Genomic DNA, 25,156 nt, shown 5'->3' on the forward strand with positions numbered 1-25,156 from the left:
ACAAGTACACACATCACACGGTCCATGATCATCCGTCCACTCATCATACATCACATGTATAAATAATCATCATCATGTAGGACTACTAGATAATAATAAAAATAATAATCAACTAAACCTTTTAATTAATTAATATTTTCTGAAATCAGGGATATATAGGGAATTTCTCAATTCCTAAGGGTATTTTCGTAATTTGGACAAAAGACAGAAACTGGAATTTCTCAAATTCCGAGGGGCAAAACTGTCTTTTGCGCAGAAAACCCTAATACCCTTTCCCCTTTTCGCTGCTGCCGCCGCCGCCACCCTGCCGGCGGCGGCCTGTGCGGCGGGGCGAGGGCACTGCCCTCGCCTGCAGGCGGCACGCCCGCTGGCGGCGATGCCGCTGCGGGTGGGCGCCCTCTTCGGGCGCCGCCGCCTCCGCGGGCGGTTCTGCCCGCGAGTCAGCGCCCGCAGGTGGTGCTGCCTCGCTGGCGGCCGCCCCTGCGGGGTTTTTGCCCGTGGGAGCAGCGGCCACAGGCGCCGCTGCCCTGCGGTGCCTCAGCCCGCGCTGTTGCCCCGCGGCGCCTCTGCCCGCGGGCTCAGTGGCCGCAGGCGCTTCTACCGAGCGGGCTGCCAGCCCCGCCGGCCGCAAGCCTGCTGCAAGCAGACCGCCGGCCGGCTGCTGCAGGCGCAGCGCTTGCGCATGCGCCGGCGCTGTGCTGCCTGGCTGCGGCTGCGGCTGGCTGCAGGCATGCAGATCGAGGGCAGCAACTGTTGCTGCCCTTCCTCGCTTTTGCGTCAATGATTTTGGCGTCAATATTCTTCCTAAACACAACACACGCAGTTCAAAAACCAATCATTCGCACGAACAACCTGGCTCTGATACCACTGTTGGGAAATCATAGGGGGGGGGGCGACATCATATGCGCAGCGGAAGAACAAGAAAATAAAAATCCCCGATTCCCAAAAAGATGTTCATCGTCGTGCGAAGATTGGTGCGCAAAATCCGCAAAAAACACAAAAACTGCGTATAGAGATTGTGTTAACTAGGGAGATCGTATATCCCTGTTTCCTTGCAGATCCTTAGGAGAGGGTGAAGGAGGTCAAGCGTCCTCCTCTCTAGCGGTGATCCACACAGCAGGGTTGCGACGACGCTCCTCAAAACTCCAGGCCTACTCTGAGGTGGAGAGGGAGAGGAGAATAGGAAGGGCAAGCAAAGACTCTAGCCTATGAGGCTGTGAATCCCTCCTATTTATAGAGATCCCGTGTCAAAACCCTAATGGGTCTTTTCCCTAGTGGGTATTGGATCTGCATCCAATAAGACAAGGGCTCCGTCGGATATCTCATATCCGAACCTCTACTCATCGCAATGCCTACCATATGTGTGTGACCCTCTAGGCCCAATATCGAGCTGGCCGTGAGTCATACCTGTCAGAACTCCTTCTAACTCAGTGAATTATTATCTCTGTAATAATTCACTCGACTCATCGACTACGGAAGTACTAGGCCACTACGCCGTAGTCCCCAGACGATACAGGGGAATCCAATCCATTGGACCTGTCTGTCCTCAGTTACCATGTACCTATAGTCCCTCATCCATCTAATATCCCAGAGACCGTATATCGAGCATGGTGCTGTCAGACCCATACGATTTCTACTCGAGTCTCGCTCTAATCGGATTCTCCCGGAGAACTCTTTCTCTCTCAACCCGAATGACCCTGGCCAGGGATTTGTCTGAGCAAGAACACATGGGATATTCCTCTCATGATACCGAGAGTGGATGATCCTCTATCGACACTCAATAGCCCTCGTAAGGTCGACTACCACTCCCAATGACTAGCTGTACTAGATCTGGGAACAGCCAAACCTATAAGTCTGGTATCAAAGAGTGGAGCACTCATACAGGACATCCTTGGTGTCTCAAGTCTAAGAACCAGATACACCACTAGGACTACGGAATTGTTGTCTGACAATAAGGCATCATCAACCATCCAGCATTCCGTAAGCGGATCAATCAGTGAACTCATTCTCCAATGAGCACCTGTACTGTATCCCTAGTGTCCCTACACGAGCAGCTATGAGACCAGCTGCATCCATCATATGGACGGGTATACAGTACACCAGTCTATCCGGTTATCACGATGTCCCTCTCGAGTAACCTATGACCGGGATTATTTAGGATATGTGTTTAAAGGTGAATCGATCTCATTATCGTGATCTCATCACGATCCGATTCCCATTGCACAAATCCAAGGACATCACAATATATATGCATTTATGCAATAGTTATAAAGTGATATACGCCAAAATATAATAAGCAAAAAGATTCTGTATCAAGTCACACGTGCCATCACTCACGTGATTGGCTTGCTGGGCACTTATGACTAGCAGGTTGGTCGAGTCCCTCGAGGCTATGGTGATTCGGAGGCCGAACAGGATGGAAATCACAAAGAGTTGTGATCGGCAAGAGTTGCCTACCTTTTAGGCTTAGTGTGATTGGTCGAGTCCCTCGAGGTTACACTAAGACGCTGATTGGATCCTGATCCCCACTAGAAGCCTGCCGGAGACTTCCGTTTCATGTGTTGAGGGTGTCGCGTGACTCGTTAGTAAAATAGTGGGAGCATATTAAGACAGAAGTCCATATCTTGATAGTTTATTTCTTGCAAAATCTGCATGTTATTCATTTTTGTTGCATCTTTATTTTTAGAAAATGTCGCTTTCAAATCCCTTACGTGGTATACTTGATGTCAATCGCCTCACCGGTCCAAATTATACGGATTGGTTCCGTAACTTGAGAATTGTTCTCACAGTAGAGAAAATTATGTACGTCCTTGATACAGTGATGATTGCGCCTGAAGAAGGGGCAAGCGAGGATGAGATCACTCGCTACGTGAAGTACATTGATGACTCCACTCTTGCTTAATGCTATATGTTGGGCTCTATCACTCCTGAGTTACAGAGACAACATGAAAAGATGGATGCTAGATCCATTCTCCTACATGTCCACAAATTGTTTGAGGAACAAGAAAGGACTCAGCGATATGAGATATCCAAGAGCCTCTTCTGCGCTAGGATGACTGAGGGGACATCGGTTCAGAACTATGTCCTAAAGATGATTGAGTGGATAGAGAAACTCATAGGTCTAGGAATGGTCCTAGAGGATAACTTGTGTGTGGATATTGTGCTTCAGTCCCTCTCAGATTTCTTTTCATAGTTCATAATGAATTTTAATATGAACAAGCTTGAGGTGACTCTCCCAGAGCTCCTTGAGGCAGGTAGAGAGTACTATTAAGAAAGAGAAGCCAGTTCTCTATACTGGTGAGACCAAAAAGAAAATGAAAGCAAAAAGGTCTTTTAAGAAGGGAAAGGACAAGGGCAAACCAGGTAAAACAAAGGTTGCTAAGAAAGACACAGCAAAGGACAAAGGCCAGTGCTTCCACTATGGTAAAGATGGGCACTGGAAGAGGAACTATAAAGAGTACCTTGTAGAAAGGGCGAAATAGAAGCTTGGAGAAGCTTCAGGTACATTCATGATCAATCTCCAATTGTCAGATTTTTGTGATAGTGCATTAGTATTGGATACCAGTATTGCTTATCACAACTACAATTTATTGTAAATTCTAGCAAAGCCGAGGGGAGATTGGCGAGAGGAATATTGCATAAAGGTTTGTTTATGCTAGACACTACTCCACATATTATGAATGTAAGTGTGTCTAAGAGGAAACGAGATGAGATGAACAGTGCATACCTATGGCATTGTAGGCTAGGTCACATCCATGAGGGAATGATTCAAAAGTTGCTAAATGATGGATATCTAGATCCATTCGACTATGTGTCATATGCAACTTGCGAGCCTTGCCTTCGTGGAAAACTGACCAACTCTCCATTTAGTGGAACTGGAGAGAGAGCCACTAAGCTGTTGGAACTTATACATAGTGATGTATGTGGACCCATGTCAACTCATGCCATTGGTGGTTACTCCTACTTCATTACCTTTACTGATGATTTCTCAAGGTATAGATATGTGTACTTAATGAAATACAAGTCTGAGACTTTTAAAAAATTCAGAGAGTATAAGAATGAGGTGGAGAACCAGACTGGAAAGAGTATCAAAACTCTTCGATTAGATCGAGTAGGTGAGTACTTAAGTACAGAGTTTACTCAGTTCCTCAAGGACCATGGGATATTATCCCAATGGATACCTCCTTATACACCTCAGCTCAATGGTGTCTTTGGAAGGAGGAATCGTACGCTATTAGATATGGTACGGTCCAAGATGAGTTTCGCTGACCTACCCATCTTATTCTAGGGATATGCCCTAGAGACCGCAGCTTACCTTCTGAATAGAGTTCCAACTAAGTCGGTAGTGTCTACATCATATGAGATATGGAAAGGGAAGAAGCCTGATCTTAAGGTTGTTAAGATTTGGGACTACCCTGCCCACGTTAAAAGACATAACTCCGATAAGTTAGAATCAAGGAAACTTGTGGGTATTATTTCTATCATCTCGAGGACCAAAAGGTTTTTATAGCTAAGAGAGCAGTGTTCCTTGAGAAGGAACATATTCTTGGCAGAGATAGTGGGAGAATGATAGAGTTGAGCGAGGTTAGAGAACCAAGCTCAAGCACCACTCTACAGCCCAAGTCTGTTCAGGTACCTAATACACAAGTTTCAACTTTACGTAGGTCTGATAGAGTATCTCATCCTCCTAAGAGATATGTGGGACATATTAGATGAGAGGATGTTGAGGATATTGATCCTCAGACCTACGAGGAGACTATTACGAGTATAGACTTCGAAAAGTGGCAAGAAGTCATGAATTCTGAGATGGATTCTATGTACTCCAATAAGGTTTAGAACCTACTTGATGCGCCTGAAGGTATTGTACCCATTGGTTGCAAGTGGATCTTTAAGAAAAAGATCAGAATAGATGGAAAGTTAGAGACCTATAAAGCAAGACTAGTGGCTAAGGGGTATCGTCAAAGGCAACGTGTTAACTACGACGAAACCTTCTCACCCGTAGCAATGCTAAAATCCATCAGAATTCTATTGGCTATTACAACACATTATAATTATGAGATCTGACAGATGGATATGAAATCCGCATTCCTCAATGGGAACCTCGAGGAGGTGTATATGATGCAACATGAGGGATTCATGTCTAAGAACTGCCCAGATAAGGTGTATAGGTTGCTTAGATCCATTTATGGACTAAAGCAAGCTTTCCGAAGTTAGAACATAAGATTTGATGAGGCAATCAGATCTTATGACTTCGTTAAGAACGAAGATAAGCCTTGTGTGTACAGGAAGGTAAGTGGGAGCGCTATCACCTTTTTTGGTGTTATATGTGGATGACATCCTGATCATTGGGAATGACGTAGGAATTCTATCCACAGTAAAGGCTTGGTTATCTAGACACTTCTCCATGAAGGACTTAGGGGAAGCATCCTATATCTTGGGGATTAGAATCTATAGAGATAGATCCAAGAGGATGCTTGGTTTGTCCCAGTCCAGGTACATAGAAACCATTGTCAAAAGGTTTGGCATGAAAAATTCCAAGAGAGGTCTCATACTGATGAGACATGGGATATTGCTTTCTATGAGTATGTCCCCAAAGACTCCAGAAGAAAGCGCGAACATGGATATGACACCTTATGCCTCAGCAATAGGGTATATCATGTATGTCATGCTATGTACTAGCCTGATATAGCACATGCTCTGAGTGTCATGAGCAGGTATCAGGTGGATCCAAGCTTGGAGCACCGGAAAGCAGTAAAGTGTATCCTTAAGTACTTGAGAATGACTAAGGATCTTTTACTAGTATATGAAAGTAATAGCCTTAAGGTTGAAGGCTGCACAGACTCAAGTTTTCAGTCTGATGTCGATGATAGCAAGTCGAATTCAAGGTATGTGTACACCTTGAATGGAGGAGCAGTGTGCTGGAAGAGTTCTAAGCAAGATACTACCGCTGACTCGATCACAGAGGTGGAGTACATTGCTGCATCAGATGCAGCAAAGGAGGGAGTCTGGTTAAAGAAGTTCATCACAAATTTGGGAGTTGTGTCGGATAGCAAGAAGCCGACTTCCTTATATTACGACAACTATGGGGCAATTACTCAAATAAGGGAACCCGGGTCTCATTAGAAGTGTTCTGAGGAGGTTCCAGCTTATCAAAGAGATCGTAACCCTAGGAGATGTAGTAGTGGAAAGAGTTCCATCCAAAGATAACATTGCAGATCCACTAACAAAGTCGTTGTCTCATATTGTCTTTGAGCTTCATAGGGGTCTGATGGGGATCAGACACATAGGTGATTGGCTTTAGATCAAGTGGGAGATTGCTAGTCATAGGTACCCAACAAGCCAATCACGTGAGTGATGGCACGTGTGACTTTATACATAATCTTTTTGCTTATTATATTTTGGCGTATATCACTTTATAACTATTGCATATGTGCATATATATATTGTGATGTCCTTGGATTTGTGCAATGGGAATCGAATCATGATGAGATTACGATAATGAGATCGATTCACCTTTAAACACATATTCTAAATAATCCCGGTCATAGGTTACTCAAGAGGGATATCGTGATAATCAGATACACTGGTGTGCTGTATACCCGTCCATTTGATGGATGCAGCTGGTCTCATAGTTGCTCGTGTAGGGACACTAGGGATACAGTACAAGTGCTCATTGGAGAATGAGTTCACTGATTGATCCGCTTACGGAATGCTGGATGGTTGAAGATGCCTTATTGTCAGATAGCGATTCCGTAGTCTTAGTAGGTGTATCTGGTCCTTAGACTTGAGACACCAAGGATGTCCTATATGAGTGCTCTACTCTTTGATACCAGACTTATAGGTTTGGCTATCCCAGATCTAGTACAGCTGGTCATTGGGAACTTATGAGGGCTATTGAGTGTCGATAGAGGATCATCCACTCTCGGCGTCATGAGAGGAATATCCCTTGTGTTCTTGCTCAGACAAATCCCTGGCCATGCTCATTCAGGTTGAGAGAGAAAGAGTTCTCCGGGAGAATCTGATTAGAGCGAGACTCGAGTAGAAACCGTATGGGTCTGACAACACCATGCTCGATATACGGTCTCTGGGATATTAGATGGATGAGGGACTATAGGTACACGGTAACTAAGGACAGACATGTCCAATGGATTGGATTCCCCTGTATCGTCTGGGGACTACGGCATAGTGGCCTAGTACGTCCGTAGTCGATGAGTCAAGTGAATTATTACAGAGATAATAATTCACTAAGTTAGAAGGAGTTCTAACAGGTATTACTCACGGCCAGCTCGATATTGGGCCTAGAGGGTCACACACATATGGTAGGCATTGCGATGAGTAGAGGTTCGAATATGAGATATCCGACAGAGCCGTTGTCTTATTGGATATCCAATAAACCCCTAAATTATTGGATCCCATGGACGAGATCCAATAAGAGCCCATGAGAGATTATTGGATAGAGATCCACTAATATAAAAGGATTGGGTTATTGGATGCAGATCCAATACCCACTAGGGGAGGACCCATTAGGGTTTGATAGGGGACCTCTATAAATAGGAGGGATTCAGAGCCTCATAGGCCAGAGCCTTTGCTTGCCTCTCCTATTCTCCCCCCCTCTCCACCTCATAGTAGGCCTGGAGTTTTGAAGAGCGTCGTCGCAGACCTACTGTGTGGATCACTACTAGAGAGGAGGACGCTTGACCTCCTTCACCCTCTCCTAAGGATCTGCAAGAAAACGATGATATATGATCTCCCTAGGTAACACAATCTATTCTATACACAATTTTAAGTTTCGTGGATTTTGTTCACCAATCTTCGCACGACGACGAACATCTCTTTGGGAATCGAGAATTTTGTTTTCTTGTTCTTCCGCTGCGCATGTGATGTCGCCCCCAAGATTTCCCAACAGACCCCACCCGAGGAACCCGGGTCGGTGCCATCAAGATCAGAGCTGACCTCAAGAAATCAGGATGATGCCGTCAAGTAGAAAAGCTGACCCCGGAAACTTAGGACGACGTCGTCAAGTACAAAAGCTGACCTCGGAAACTCGAGACAGCATCTCAAGTATAAAGCCCACCCCGGGAACTCGGGACATCACTGCCAAGTACAAAACCGCCCTAATGTAGACATCGACCGCATAGAAGGTATGAGCTAGCCGCTTGCAGTGGTCGGTAGTCATTAAACAAACCATGTATGATCAACCCTTGTGCGTATGTATAAGAGCCAACTATCTAGCTACACCAAGGGAGGCTTTTTCCTCGAACAACTTGGGAGAAGACTCTGAGTGATAACTCCACTAACTTGACCTTCGGAGTGGTCGGGTCAGGAAACATCCCCCGACTTCGACTTGTGTGCAAGGCCCGATGATGAGGAAGCAAGCGACGACTTGCTCCGCTCGACTCGACCCGACGACCGACCCAAAGTCTTCGTGGGCGCCTCCTTGGACATCCAGAGCCGAACCAAGCCATGCTGACTCCTCGATCACGGTGTAAAGTTCACTAACAAGTCTCTTCCATAAGGAAGGAGGATGCTGACTTAATCCAAATTATATCTATGCTGTGGAGTACTTTGATCTATCTGCTCCAGATGTAGTGTTTTATACTTTTATATCGTGGTCGAGATGTGTTTGGCCCATCCTACGAGATCACTTGCACGATCTTTAAGCAGGAGCGTGTGGTTTGACTGAGGAGGGGCATCAACCTCGTTCTCTCTGGTAGAAGCTAAAGGTCACTCCTTCAATTGTCCATCGTGTCATGGCCTTAGCTGGAATTACCTAAGGCGTGAGGCACCCTTGCGGTCAAGATACGAACTTAGCTTGCATTGCCTAAGTCACGCTTCGCCCTTGCGATATTGCTCCACAAAGATCAGCCCACTTGCAACCTCTCGCATGTCCCAAAGGACCTGTAAAAGAGAAAGTTGATTAGTTCAAAAGAACGAGCGACGGATAAGTCCCGACGTCTCGCGAAAAGGGGAAGCTTTATAAGCAATTCAGCGAGCACCTTGCGTGCACAAGAGAAAGGAGGGAGAGGGGGAAAACAAGGGCTTTAGAGGGTTGAACGAATAGTTGCAAGCTCACAAACAGCTGCTCACCAAGTTCCGGGTGCGACAACAAGTTCCCGTCAAGGCAACGTACGAACTTGCGAAGGAGTGTTCAACGCCCGGTACTATACTGAAGCCTCATCCAACCCTGTGCCACTCAGGGGTTCCAAGGGGCTGAGATGGCTGACGTTTTGGTGAGCGGAGGTGGATTCCAGAAATCAGCCCACGACACACGAAAACAGAGCTGTTTTGGGCTGTTTTGCTCGGTTCGGTGAGCGGTCGCTTTGTAACGCTGCAGCTTATTTGAACTTATATTTTTACAAGCAAAATGACTCAAAACCAAGGCAAAACAGGTTACCAAGTAGCTATACATGTAGATGAGAGCGACGAATGGTTCGTTGAACGGAGTTGTTGCGGGTGCGCGATGACCGTTCGTGACATTCTCCCCCCACTTAAACTATCGACACTCTCGTCGACGCTTGTTTGTAGTTGTTGATGATTACTTCTTCATGTCGTAGGGCATCTTCAGGCTCCCAACTAGCTTCAGTTCGGGGAAGCTTTCGCCACTTCACCAAGTATTCTGTCTGCTCAGCTCCATTAGGTAGCTTTATCTTGTGTTCCGCTAGAATGATTTCAACTCACTTCTCATAGGAGGCTATGATGGGAGGTAGCCGAGTTGGAACACTTCGGGAAGCATCTTGCAGATCCGAGTGGTAGGCTTTTAGGTTACTGGCATGAAAAACGTTGTAAATTTTGAACCACGCCAACAATTGTAACTTGTAAGAGATGTTGCCTACCTTGTTGATAATTGGGAAGGGCCCTTCATACTTATGCACCAATCCTTTGTGGACTTTGTTCTTGAAGAATTAGAGTGATGCTGGTTGGAGCTTTACCAACACCAAATCGCCAACTTTGAACTTTTGCGGTCACCTTCCCAAGTCTGTCCACTTCTTCATCCTTTTTGCCGCCTTCTCCAAGTAAGCCCGCGCAATATCTGCATTTCGATGCCACTCCTTTGCGAAGTGGTAGGCTGACGAACTACTCCCAGTATACCCAATTGCTATGGTGTGCGGAGTCGACGGTTGTTGTCCTGTAATGATCTCGAAGGGGCTCTTGTTGGATACAGAGCTTCGCTGCAAGTTGTAGGAGAATTGGGCAATGTCCAACGGCTTCACCCAATCTCGTTGGTTGGCACTCACGTAGTGCTGAAGATATTACTCCAGGAGCGAGTTTATCCTTTCAGTCTCGCCATCCGTCTAGGGGTGGAGGCTTGTGGAGAAATATAACTTTGACCCCAACAATTTGAATAGCTTGGTCTAGAATCGTCCCAGGAACCGAGCGTCTCGATCACTAATGATATTGTGCGGGACTCCCCAATACTTCACCACATCATCATTAGCTTGGTTGCCTCTTTTGCTGAACAGTGTAGGGGAGCAGCAATGAAAGTTGCATACTTTGAAAACCGATCGACCATCGTGAGTATCGATTCGAGTCTCTCTACAAGTGGTAAGCTTGATATGAAGTCCAAAGAAATGCTCTCCCACGGCCTTTCTGGTGCGGGCAACGGCTCCAAAAGTCCCACCGGCTTCTCTTGTTGGCAAGTAAGGCATGTTCGAACATATTCCTCCACATCAGTCCCCATCTTCGGCCAGTAGAAGGCCCTCTCCACGAGAGCCAACATTCTGTGAATGCTTGGGTGTCCAGACCAAAGGGAATCATGACACTCTCTTAAGAGTTCATGCCTCAAATTGTCCACTTAGGGAACATAAACCCTATTCCCTTTTGTGTAAACGAATCTCTCCTGGACCCAAAATCGTCGTGCCTTGCCTTCTTTGATGAGCTGCATCAGGATAACTGCTTGGGGGTCACTATACAGTCTATCCCTGATCCTGGAAAGGAAGTTATAGTGCAATTGACTTGCTTGGCCTCCGCCCTCCAATTGTGCGACATTCACGTACTCCACTTTCCGACTCAATGCATCGGCCACGACATTTGCCTTCCCAGGCTTATACTTTATTGCCATATCAAATTCAGTCAGGAAGTCCTACCATCACGCCTGCTTTGGGGAGAGCTTCTTCTGAGTTTGGAAATAGCTCAGAGCGATATTGTCTGTCCTCAGCACAAATCGCGACCCGAGGAGGTAGTGTCGCCAAACTCATAGACAGTGAATCACCGCTGTCATCTCCTTCTCATGCATTGGATACCACCGCTCAGTCTCGTTAAGTTTGCGGCTCTCATAGGCCACTGGATGACCCTCTTGCATAAGTACTCCCCTAATAGTGAAGTCTGAAGCATCTGTATGGACTTCAAAGGGCTCTCCATAGTCCGACAATTTGAGCATCGGTTCTTCTATAACAGTATCCTTCAGATCTTGGAATGCTCTTTCACATTTATCTGACCACTTTCAAGGTTGCTCCTGTTGGGAAATCATAGGGGGGGCGACATCATATGCGCAGCGGAAGAACAAGAAAACAAAATCCCGATTCCCAAAAAGATGTTCGTCGTCGTGCGAAGATTGGTGCGCAAAAATCCGCAAAACACAAAACTGCGTATAGAGATTGTGTTACCTAGGGAGATCGTATATCCCTGTTTCCTTGCAGATCCTTAGGAATGGGTGAAGGAGGTCAAGCGTCCTCCTCTCTAGCGGTGATCCACACAGTAGGGTTGCGACGACGCTCCTTAAAACTCCAGGCCTACTCTGAGGTAGAGAGGGAGAGGAGAATAGGAAAGGCAAGCAAAGACTCTAGCCTATGAGGCTGTGAATCCCTCCTATTTATAGAGATCCCGTGTCAAAACCCTAATGGGTCCTTTCCCTAGTGGGTATTGGATCTGCATCCAATAAGACAAGGGCTCCGTCAGATATCTCATATCCGAACCTCTACTCATCGCAATGCCTACCATATGTGTGTGACCCTCTAGGCCCAATATCGAGCTGGCCGTGAGTCATACCTGTCAGAACTCCTTCTAACTAAGTGAATTATTATCTCTGTAATAATTCACTCGACTCATCGACTACGGAAGTACTAGGCCACTACGCCGTAGTCCCCAGACGATACAGGGGAATCCAATCCATTGGACCTGTCTGTCCTCAGTTACCATGTACCTATAGTCCCTCATCCATCTAATATCCCAGAGACTGTATATCGAGCATGGTGCTATCAGACCCATACGGTTTCTACTCGAGTCTCGCTCTAATCGGATTCTCCCGGAGAACTCTTTCTCTCTCAACCCGAATGACCCTGGCCAGGGATTTGTCTGAGCAAGAACACATGGGATATTCCTCTCATGATATCGAGAGTGGATGATCCTCTATCGACACTCAATAGCCCTCGTAAGGTCGACTACCACTCCCAATGACCAGCTGTACTAGATCTGGGAACAGCCAAACCTATAAGTCTGGTATCAAAGAGTGGAGCACTCATACAGGACATCCTTGGTGTCTCAAGTCTAAGAACCAGATACACCACTAGGACTACGGAATTGTTGTCTGACAATAAGGCATCATCAACCATCCAGCATTCCGTAAGCGGATCAATCAGTGAACTCATTCTCCAATGAGCACCTGTACTGTATCCCTAGTGTCCCTACACGAGCAGCTATGAGACCAGCTGCATCCATCATATGGACGGGTATACAGCACACCAGTCTATCCGGTTATCACGATGTCCCTCTCGAGTAACCTATGACCGGGATTATTTAGGATATGTGTTTAAAGGTGAATCGATCTCATTATCGTGATCTCATCACAATCCGATTCCCATTGCACAAATCCAAGGACATCACAATATATATGCATTTATGCAATAGTTATAAAGTGATATATGCCAAAATATAATAAGAAAAAAGATTCTGTATCAAGTCACACGTGCCATCACTCACGTGATTGGCTTGCTGGGCACTTATGACTAGCAATCTCCCACTTGACCTAAAGCCAATCACCTATGTGTCTGATCCCCATCAGACCCCTGTGACACTCAAAGACAATCTGAGACAATGGCTTTGTTAGTGGATCTGCAATGTTATCTTCGGATGGAACTCTTTCCACTGCTACATCTCCTCGGGTCACGATCTCTCTGATAAGGTGGAACCTCCTCAGAACATGCTTAGATTTCTGATGAGACCTAGGTTCCTTCGCTTGAGCAATTGCCCCGTTGTTGTCGCAATATAGGGAAATCGGCTCCTCACTATCCGGCACGACTCCCAAATCTGTGATGAACTTCTTCAACCAGACTCCCTCCTTTGCTGCATCTGATGTAGCAATGTACTCCGCCTCTGTGGTCGAGTCAGCAGTGGTATCTTGCTTGGAACTCTTCCAGCACACTGCTCCTCCATTCAAGGTGTACACATACCCTGAATTTGACTTGCTATCATCGACATCAGACTGAAAACTTGAGTCAGTGTAGCCTTCAACCTTAAGGCTATTACCTCCATATACTAGTAAAAGATCCTTAGTCCTTCTCAAGTACTTAAGGATACACTTTACTGCTTTCCAGTGCTCCAAGCCTGGATCCGCCTGATACCTGCTCGTGACACTCAGAGCATGCGCTATATCAGGCCTAGTACATAGCATGGCATACATGATAGATCCTATTGCTTAGGCATAAGGTATCATATCCATGTTCGCCCTTTCTTAGAATTTTTGATGTCAAACCTTTTGACAATGGTTTCTATGTACCTGGACTGGGACAAGCCAAGCATCCTCTTGGATCTATCTCTATATATTCTAATCCCCAAGATATAGGATGCTTCCCCTAAGTCCTTCATGGAGAAATGTCTAGATAACCAAGCCTTTACTGTGGATTGCATTCCTACATCATTCCCAATGATGAGGATGTCATCCACATATAACACCAAAAAGGTGATAGCGCTCCCACTTACCTTCCTGTATACACAAGGCTCATCTTCGTTCTTAACGAAGTCATAAGATCTGATTGCCTAATCAAATCTTATGTTCCAACTTCGGGAAGCTTACTTTAGTCCATAAATGGATCTAAGCAACCTACACACCTTATCTGGGCAGTTCTTGGACACGAATCCCTCAGGTTGCATCATATACACCTCCTCCTCGAGGTTCCCGTTGAGGAATGCGGTTTTCACATCCATCTGCCAGATCTCATAATCATAGTGTGCTGCAATAGCCAATAGAATTCTGATGGATTTTAGCATTGCTATGGGTGAGAAAGTTTCGTCGTAGTCAACACCTTGCCTTTGACGATACCCCTTAGCCACTAGCCTTGCTTTATAGGTCTCTACCTTTCCATCTACTCCGATCTTTTTCTTAAAGATCCACTTGCAACCGATGGGTACAATACCTTCGGGTGCATCAACTAGGTTCCAAACCTTATTGGAGTACATAGAATCCATCTCAGAATTCATGGCTTCTTTCCACTTCCCGGAGTCTATACTCATAATAGCCTCCTCGTAGGTCTGAGGATCAATATCCTCAGCATCCTCTCCTCTAATATGTCCCACATATCTCTCAGGAGGATGAGATACTCTATCAGACCTGTGTAAAGTTGAAACGTGTGTATTAGGTACCTGAACAGACTCGGGCTGTAGAGTGGTGCTTGAGCTTGGTTCTCTAACTTCGCTCAACTTTATCATTCTCCCACTGTCTCCGCCAAGAATGTGTTCCTTCTCAAGGAACACTGCTCTCTTAGCTACAAAGACCTTTTGGTCCTCGAGATGATAGAAATAATACCCACAAGTTTCCTTAGGGTATCCCACAAATTTGCATCGCTCTGTCCTTGATTCTAACTTATCGGAGTTGTGTCTTTTAACGTGGGTAGGGCAGCCCCAAATCTTAACAACCTTAAGATCAGGCTTCTTCCCTTTCCATATCTCATATGGTGTAGACACCACCGACTTAGTTGGAACTCTGTTCAGAAGGTAAGCTGCGGTTTCTAGGGCATATCCCCAGAATGAGATGGGTAGGTCAGCGAAACTCATCATGGACCGTACCATATCTAATAATGTACGATTTCTCCTTTCAGAGACACCATTGAGCTGAGGTGTATAAGGAGGTGTCCATTGGGATAATATCCCATGGTCCTTGAGGAAGTGAGTAAACTCTGTACTTAAGTACTCACCTCCTCGATCTGATCGAAGAGTTTTGATACTCTTTCCAGTCTGGTTCTCCACCTCATTCTTATACTCTCTGAATTTCTCAAAGGCCTCGGACTTGTACTTCATTAAGTACACATATCCATACCTTGAGAAATCATCAGTAAATGTAATGAAGTAGGAGTAACCTCCAATGGCATGAGTTGACATGGGTCCACATACATCACTATGTATGAGTTCCAACAACTCAGTGGCTCTCTCTCCAGTTCCACTAAATGGAGAGTTGGTCAGTTTTCCACGAATGCAAGGCTCACAAGTTGCATATGACACATAGTCGAATGGATCTAGATATCCATCATTTAGCAACTTTTGAATCCTTCTTTCATGGATGTGACCTAGCCTACAATGCCACAGGTATGCACTGTTCAACTCATCTCGTTTCCTTTTGGACACATTTATATTCATGATATGTGGAGTGGTGTCTAACATAAATAAACCATTATGCAATGTTCCTTTCGTGATGATCTTATCATCTAATAATATCGAACAACCATTGTTCTCAAAAACAAATTTATATCCACTAACTGTTAAACATGAAATGGAGATAATATTTTTGATAATAGAAGGAACAAAATAACATGCATCTAATGCAATAAAAGCTCCACTAGGCAGATGTAGGGCGACCTCGCCAACAGCTAATACAGCAACTTTTGCTCCATTACCCATCTTGAGGTCCATCTCGCCTCTCTCTAGTCTCCTAGGCCTTGCCAGAACCTGCAACGAATTACATATATGATAAGCACTACCGGTATCTAATACCCATGTGTTATCATAAGAGTCTGACAAATGGAGACTGATCATGAATGTACCTGAAGCTTCATCAAGCTTTTGTTTCGCCCTTTCTGCAAGGTACTCTTTGCAGTTTCTCTTCCAGTGCCCATCTTTACCACAGTGGAAGCACTGGCCTTTGTCCTTTGTTGGGTCTTTCTTAGCAACCTTTGCTTTACCTTGTTTGCCCTTGCCCTTTCCCTTCTTAAGGGACCTTTCTGCTTTCCTTTTCTTTCTGGTCTCACCAGTGTAGAGAACTGGCTTCTCTTTCTTAATAGTACTCTCTGCCTCCCTCAACATATTGAGGAGCTCTGGGAGAGTCACCTCAAGCGTGTTCATATTAAAGTTCATTATGAACTGTGAAAAGGAATCTGGTAGGGACTGAAGCACAATGTCCACACATAAGTTATCCTCTAGGACCATTCCTAGACCTGTGAGTTTCTCTATCCACTCAATCATCTTTAGGACATGGTTCTGAACCGGTGTCCCCTCAGTCATCCTAGCGCGGAAAAGGCTCTTGGATATCTCATATCGTTGAGTCCTTCCCTGTTCCTCAAACAATTTACGGACATGTAGGAGAATGGATCTGGCATCCATCTTTTCATGTTGTCTCTGTAACTCTAGAGTCATAGAGCCCAACATATAGCACTGAGCAAGAGTGGAGTCATCAATGTACTTCACGTAGCGAGCGATCTCATCCTCGCTTGCCCCTTCTTCGGGCGTAGGCATCACTGTATCAAGGACGTACACGATTTTCTCCGCTGTGAGAACAATTCTCAAGTTACGGAGCCAATCCGTATAATTTGGACCAGTGAGGCGGTTGACATCAAGTATGCCACGTAAGGGATTTGAAAGCGACATTTTCTGAAAATAAAGATGTAGCAAAAATGAATAACATGCAGATTTTGCAAGAAATAAACTATCAAGATATGGACTTCTATCTTAATATGCTCCCACTATTTTACTAACGAGTCACGCGACACCCTCAGCACGTGAAACGGAAGTCTCCGGCAGACTTCTAGTGGGGATCAGGATCCAATCAGCGTCTTAGTGTAACCTCGAGGGACTCGACCAATCACACTAAGCCTAAAAGGTAGACAACTCTTGCCGATCACAACTCCTTGTGATTCCCGTCCTGTTCGGCCTCCGAATCACCATGGCCTCGAGGGACTCGACCAACCATGATGCTCGGTTAAGTCAACACCTTCGTTACAAGATGAGTCTGATTTGATGATATACCCTCGAGGGACTCGACCAAGCATATCATGCCCTCAGGTCACCGGTGACATCTCTATGTCGTAAGCAAGATAGCGAATCGCGATATAGGTGAGTCTCGAGGGACTCGACCAACTCAACCTACACCGGGATTCGGTTCCTACTCATAACGATGGAAGGCCACGTGGGTCAATCTAATTGCCTCACGTTTACCGACTTAATATTATCGAGAGATGTTTCTATGATTTGGTCTCCTAATATGACATGTCACACATATACATATTTAATATATATCTACATCGCATGCAAATATATATACATATCTAGTATGTGTATAAGCAATCACACCAGATGATCATGGACCACAACCTAATATGATTAGGCCCGAGCCAGTAGGCCTAATCACTCACATCAAGATCTATGTGTGCAACGGTGCATCTCCATGCCTTGTGATCGTCCATCTCGTCCTCGTTGGTTCCGTCGACATCTTGATGCATCTTCATGCATCACGATCGTCCGTCTCGTGGGTCCCGCTATGGCTTCCACGCTCCCGCTGCGCCTCCTCATGTGATTACAACTTAATCATAGGCACGCAGGCCCGACAATAAACGAGAAATATAATGGAGGTTCGCAGACCTCAATAATAATAATCACAAGTACACACATCACACGGTCCATGATCATCCGTCCACTCATCATACATCACATGTATAAATAATCATCATCATGTAGGACTACTAGATAATAATAAAAATAATAATCAACTAAACCTTTTAATTAATTAATATTTTCTGAAATCAGGGATATATAGGGAATTTCTCAATTCCTAAGGGTATTTTCGTAATTTGGACAAAAGACAGAAACTGGAATTTCTCAAATTCCGAGGGGCAAAACTGTCTTTTGCGCAGAAAACCCTAATACCCTTTCCCCTTTTCGCTGCTGCGCCGCCGCCGCCGCCACCCTGCTGGCGGCGGCCTGTGCGGCGAGGGCGAGGGCACTGCCCTCGCCTACAGGTGGCACGCCCGCTGGGGTCGCTGCCGCTGCAGGTGGGCGCCCCCGCGGGCGCCGCCGCCTTCGCGGGCGGTTCTGCCCGCGAGTCAGCGCCCGCAGGTGGTGCTGTCTCGCTGGCGGCCGCCCCTGCGGGGTTTTTGCCCGTGGGAGCAGCGGCCACAGGCGCCGCTGCCCTGCGGTGCCTCAGCCCGCGTTGCTGCCCCGCGGCGCCTCTGCCCGCGGGCTCAGTGGCCGCAGGCGCTTCTACCGAGCGGGCTCCCAGCCCCGCCGGCCGCAAGCCTGCTGCAAGCAGACCGCCGGCCGGCTGCTGCAGGCACAGCGCTTGCGCATGCGCCGGCGCTGTGCTGCCTGGCTGCGGCTGCGGCTGGCTGCAGGCATGCAGATCGAGGGCAGCAACTGTTGCTGCCCTTCCTTGCTTTTGCGTCAACGATTTTGACGTCAATATTCTTCCTAAACACAACACACGCAGTTCAAAAACCAATCATTCGCACGAACAACCTGGCTCTGATACCACTGTTGGGAAATCATAGGGGGGGCGACATCATATGCGCAGCGGAAGAACAAGAAAACAAAATCCCGATTCCCAAAAAGATGTTCGTCGTCGTGCGAAGATTGGTGCGCAAAAATCCGCAAAACACAAAACTGCGTATAGAGATTGTGTTACCTAGGGAGATCGTATATCCCTGTTTCCTTGCAGATCCTTAGGAATGGGTGAAGGAGGTCAAGCGTCCTCCTCTCTAGCGGTGATCCACACAGTAGGGTTGCGACGACGCTCCTTAAAACTCCAGGCCTACTCTGAGGTAGAGAGGGAGAGGAGAATAGGAAAGGCAAGCAAAGACTCTAGCCTATGAGGCTGTGAATCCCTCCTATTTATAGAGATCCCGTGTCAAAACCCTAATGGGTCCTTTCCCTAGTGGGTATTGGATCTGCATCCAATAAGACAAGGGCTCCGTCGGATATCTCATATCCGAACCTCTACTCATCGCAATGCCTACCATATGTGTGTGACCCTCTAGGCCCAATATCGAGCTGGCCGTGAGTCATACCTGTCAGAACTCCTTCTAACTAAGTGAATTATTATCTCTGTAATAATTCACTCGACTCATCGACTACGGAAGTACTAGGCCACTACGCCGTAGTCCCCAGACGATACAGGGGAATCCAATCAATTGGACCTGTCTGTCCTCAGTTACCATGTACCTATAGTCCCTCATCCATCTAATATTCCAGAGACCGTATATCGAGCATGGTGCTGTCAGACCCATACGGTTTCTACTCGAGTCTCGCTCTAATCGGATTCTCCCGGAGAACTCTTTCTCTCTCAACCCGAATGACCCTGGCCAGGGATTTGTCTGAGCAAGAACACATGGGATATTCCTCTCATGATACCGAGAGTGGATGATCCTCTATCGACACTCAATAGCCCTCGTAAGGTCGACTACCACTCCCAATGACCAGCTGTACTAGATCTGGGAACAGCCAAACCTATAAGTCTGGTATCAAAGAGTGGAGCACTCATACAGGACATCCTTGGTGTCTCAAGTCTAAGAACCAGATACACCACTAGGACTACGGAATCGTTGTCTGACAATAAGGCATCATCAACCATCCAGCATTCCGTAAGCGGATCAATCAGTGAACTCATTCTCCAATGAGCACTTGTACTGTATCCCTAGTGTCCCTACACGAGCAGCTATGAGACCAGCTGCATCCATCATATGGACGGGTATACAGCACACCAGTCTATCCGGTTATCACGATGTCCCTCTCGAGTAACCTATGACCGGGATTATTTAGGATATGTGTTTAAAGGTGAATCGATCTCATTATCGTGATCTCATCACGATCCGATTCCCATTGCACAAATCCAAGGACATCACAATATATATGCATTTATGCAATAGTTATAAAGTGATATATGCCAAAATATAATAAGCAAAAAGATTCTGTATCAAGTCACACGTGTCATCACTCACGTGATTGGCTTGCTGGGCACTTATGACTAGCAGCTCCTTCTTCAGTAACTTCGTTAGTGGAGTTGCACGCTTCGAGTACCTCGCTATGAAGCATCGATAGTAGTTGACGAAACCAAGGATCTCAACTCTGGCACCTTCTTTGGAGTTTGCCATTCTGCAACCGCTTACACTTTTGATTTGTCCATGCGAATGGAACCATCACCGATTCGATGCCCCAAGAATAAGATCTCCGTTTGGGCGAAGTAGCATTTCTCCCTTTTTATGAACAAAGTGTTCTCCCTGAGAACCTTGAAAATTATCCGAAGGTGCTGAACAAACTCTTCGAGCGTTTGGCTGTATACGACGATATCGTCTAAGTAGACAACCACGAACTTGTCCAAATACTCCTTGAATAGTTGGTTCATGAGAGTGCAGAACATGGCCAGAGCGTTGGTTAAGCCAAAAGGCATCACCAAGAACTCAAATGCTCCATACCTGGTCACACAGGTAGTCTTCGCTTCGTCGTCTTTAGCAATGCGCACCTGCCAATACCCCGATCGAAGGTCGAGTTTCGAGAAATACTTAGCTTTGCCCAACTGGTCGAATAAGTCCGCGATGAGCGGGATGGGATACTTGTTCTTCACTGTTACTTTGTTAAGGGCTCGGTAATCGACGCATAGTCAGAGGCTCCCATCTTGTTTCTTTTGGAAGAGAACTAGAGCTTCAAAAGGTACTTTAGAGCTGTGGATGAGACCGCCGCTTAGCAGTTCACCTAACTGCTTTCTGAGTTCTGCCAACTCTGGCGAGGACATGCGGTAGGGTGGTCTCGTTGGGGGTTTCACTCCTAGCTCCAACTCGATGTTGTGATCCATGCCTCTGCGTGGTGGAAGAGTCTTCGGCAACTCAGGTGGCATAACATCATTAAACTCTTTCAGGACATTTGCCACTACAGTAGGTTCTTGAATGTCCTTCTCGTCGAGTGGCTCTAGCTTCATAGCAGCCATGAATGTTAATTCACCTTTTCGCACCTCTTTCTTCAGTTGTAATGCCGATATGTGTTAGGGCTCCTTGGTTCTTCTCCGAGAGACAGGAACCATGCAGGGGTCATCACCTCCCATCATACACAGGGAGTTCAAGGACGGCATTGGCACCAACTTCGCCGTGTGCATAAACTCCATTCCAAGAATCACTTGGAAGTCATCCAGTGGCATTGCCATCATGTTGGTGTTCCCGCTCCATGTCCCGATTTTGATGGGAACTCCCTTCGCCAACCCGGAGATTCGCTTGGCCTCCGAGTTCACCGCCTTCATTCGGCTTGGGCTCTTCTCCAAGATCAACCCAAGTCGCTGGGCTTCTCGATCGGCTATGAAGTTGTGGGTAGCACCTGTGTCCACCATTGCACGGGTCGTTTGGCCATTTAGCTTGATGCCCACATACATCAGCTCACTACTTCCTGCTTTTTGTAGCTTTATCTTCATGTTCTCCCCCACTTGACCTGCATGGCGTTCAACAAACGCATTGCTCCCATCCGGGGTCCTTGCGACTCCTCATCATCGCTGTTGGATTCAGAACTGCTCGAACTAAGAGCAACAGCTTTGCCCTTGTTCGATCGAGGGGGTGGATGGAAGCCGTCAAAGCATTGAGTGCCTGTTTTTGTGGGCACTCCCTCACCATGTGCGGTCCTCCGCACAAGAAGCATCCTCCATGTTTTGAGGCATTGCCTTTTGGGTTTGGCCCTTTATGGGAACTCTTCTTTTTTTGTTTGCCCCCGAGCTCCTTCCCTCGAGAATGTTTTGGAGGGTGATTGCCCGAAGATTATTTCCTTCTCCCTGGGTCTTCAGAGGAAACAAAGTCGGTGAGCCTTTTTGCAACAACAATTGCCCTAACCACATCGGTAACATTCCTTCGATTTAGTTCCTATTGGGCCCATGACTTCAAACCATCGAGGAAGCTGAATAACTTGTCCTTCTCAGACATGTCCTGTATGTCCAGCATTAGTACAGAAAATTATTTCACATAGTCTCGGATGGTGGTACTCTGGCGGAGTTGTCTCAACTTCCTTCTTACGACGAACTCTGTGTTCTCTAATAGGAACTGAGTTCTCAACTCCCGCTTCAAGTCCTCCCAAGTGTCAACCCGACACCAACCTTGTTAGATCTCCTCCCAACGGGTTCGCCATCAAAGTTTTACATATCCATTCAGATACATTGTTGCTATAGAAACTTTGGTATCTTCAGAATTGGGCCTCGTAGCTCGAAAGTATTGTTCCATGTCGAACAGAAAGTTCTCAAGCTCTTTGGCATCTCTGGCCCCTCCATATCCATGAGGCTTGGGTGCCCTCAAATTTTGTGGTGGTGCAACACGGGTGTTGCTTCCTCCCGCATTTAGTGCTCTAGTGAGCATAGTCACCCTTGAAGTGAGTTCCGCCGCAACTTCTTGCAGGTGTTGCACGGAGTCTTTGGTGTCTTCTGACAGTCGGTCAACTAGGGCCTCGACCTTGTCGATCCTAGACTTCGCTTCCTCTTGCGAGCTCTCTACCCCGACAAGCCTTTGTTGGCCATGGTAGAGTTCCTCTACGCTCGCTTCAAGAACATCCAGGCAGGTTTCCGCCATTGTGAGTCTCTCCTTGTGACTCTTTTTCTCAGTTAGCGCTCCAGATTGCACTTCCTCCGCTCACGAAGAGTAGCCAACTTCTCGCTCATCATGTTTGTTGTCGTGCTCCTCTTGAGCGGCTCCAATAGCATGAGAGCGAGTGTGCACATGCAGCCCACCTACGGGTGCTTGGGGCAAGGGTCTAGCTTGCCCCGTCTTGCTTGATTCGCCATGATGCTTTACCATGGCGAAGTTGCAAAGTTTCTTCGCTGCTCGCTCGAAGTGCTTGCCCGCTTTGATACCACAATGTCACGGCCTTAGCTGGAATTGCCTAAGGCATGAGGCACCCTTGCAGCCAAGACACGAACTTAGCTTGCATTGCCTAAGTCGCGCTTCACCCTTGCGATATTGCTCCACAAAAATCAGCCCACTTGCAACCTCTCATAGGTCCCGAAGGACCTGTAAAAGAGAAAGTTGATTAGTTCGAAAGAATGAGCGACGGACAAGTCCCGACGTCTCACGAAAAGGGGAAGCTTTACAAGCAATTCAGCGAGCACCTTGCATGCACAAGAGAAAGGAGGGAGAGGGGGAAACAAGGGATTTAGAGGGTTGAACGAATAGCTGCAAGCCCACAAACAGCTGCTCACCGAGTCCCGAGCGCGACAACAAGTTCTCGTCAAGGCAACGTGCGAACTTACGAAGGAATGTTCAATGCCCGGTACTATACCGAAGCCCCATCCAGCCCTGTGCCACCTGAGGGTTCCAAAGGGTTGAGATGGCTGACATTTTGGTTAACGGAGGCGGATTCCAGAAATCAGCCCGCGATACATGAAAAACAAAGCTGTTTTGGGCTGTTTTGCTCGGTTCGGTGAGCGATTGCTTTGTAATGTTGCAGCTTGTTCGAACTTACATTTTTATAAGCAAAATGACTCAAAACCAAGGCAAAACAGGCTGCCAAGTAGCTGTACATGTAGATGAGAGCGACAAATGATTCGTTGAACGGAGTTGTTACGGGTGCGTGACGACCGTTCGTGACAATCGGGTGCCTGCACATAGGTCAAAATTGAGAGGGGGATTCTCGATTTGACCCCTTTGATGCTTAAGTTAGCAAGAGTTAGAGATGAAAGAGTTGGTGTATGTGTTTTCGACCTGACCCCCAACGCTATTCCTAGGGGTGGCTTTATACATATTGTCATGTGTTGACATACTATCATACACTTAGCTAGTTTTGCCTAAGTCGTACGATACCCTTGCATATCTATCCGTAAAGGTCAACCCCCCCGAAACTTCCTATGGTCCCTTAGGACCTACAAAAGAGAAAACGAGTTAGAGAAAGCATCTCACTCGGGATCCATAAGCAATCAATTCAATAAGCACTTCATGGCCAATGCAAATTACAAACAGACTTTACAAGCTCTAAATGGTCGTACAACAAAGGATCCAAAATAGTCCACTACGGACCAAAATCCCCACAAGTGCTTACACGACATAACCTTTATTTGTAAAATCAAATAAAATAAGGCTATTAAGCCTATTTCCAGCCCTTTATATATTGTGCAAAGCATAAATAAAACTGAAAAATACGGATATACATAAGCATTACATCAAACACCTCATTTATAATTTTATCTATGATATTCTCCCCCACTTATTTCTTCGACATCCTCGTCGAAGCCCTTGCCGACGCTGCAACTCCTCGCCTTTACTGAGTCTTTAATCTTCTGCTCCAACTACAATGCACCTCTTGGCTCCCAACTACTCTTCGTTGTTATTGTTGAGTAATCTAACTTTTAATCCACCATGCTACTTTAACTCACCAATGACTTTGACTTTAGTGTGGGGTTGGGTGAGTTGTGTTGATTACTGTTGGTTCCTACAAATCATTCAGATGAAGGAAAAGACCATCCTTAGTATGCGTTATTCTCTCAAATGCCTCATGCCGCTTGAATTGGGTGGATGCTTGTTGGAGTTTTAACGAGCATTGCCTCATAAACTTTTGAAGTTTTTGGGTCCTTCCTCTATAAAATTTGCTCATCGACTCTTCTTTCACTTAGTTGTCACTTCCAAGTAGGTTCGTATTATTTCCACTTTCGACTGGCATTCTATTGGAAAATGAAGCAGACAATCTACTCTCAATAGCACTAATCACTATTGGTGAGGATTTGACAACTATTGTCTTCTATTTAGTTTCTTCGAAGGGTCTTTGAACATGTGCAGAGCTCCTCTGCTGGATATATAAGAGAATTGAGGTACTCGGTTTCACCCATTCTCTTCAGAGTTGAGAAGACAAATGTTACTTTGATTTCGCCTGCCTCCTCGAGGGTTGTACTCTATGCATCAAGCTGGTTACTAGTCTTCGCTTACTCTTTGCTCACACTTCTGGAGCACTTGAAGTGTTTGCACTCCTTGTGTTGAGTTAGCTATTGTGATTCACCTTCTCAATGTCATCAAACTTC

The sequence above is a fragment of the Musa acuminata genome, chromosome BXJ3-9 (genome assembly GCF_036884655.1).
Source record: "Musa acuminata AAA Group cultivar baxijiao chromosome BXJ3-9, Cavendish_Baxijiao_AAA, whole genome shotgun sequence".
In the NCBI taxonomy this organism is placed as follows: Eukaryota; Viridiplantae; Streptophyta; class Magnoliopsida; order Zingiberales; family Musaceae; genus Musa; species Musa acuminata.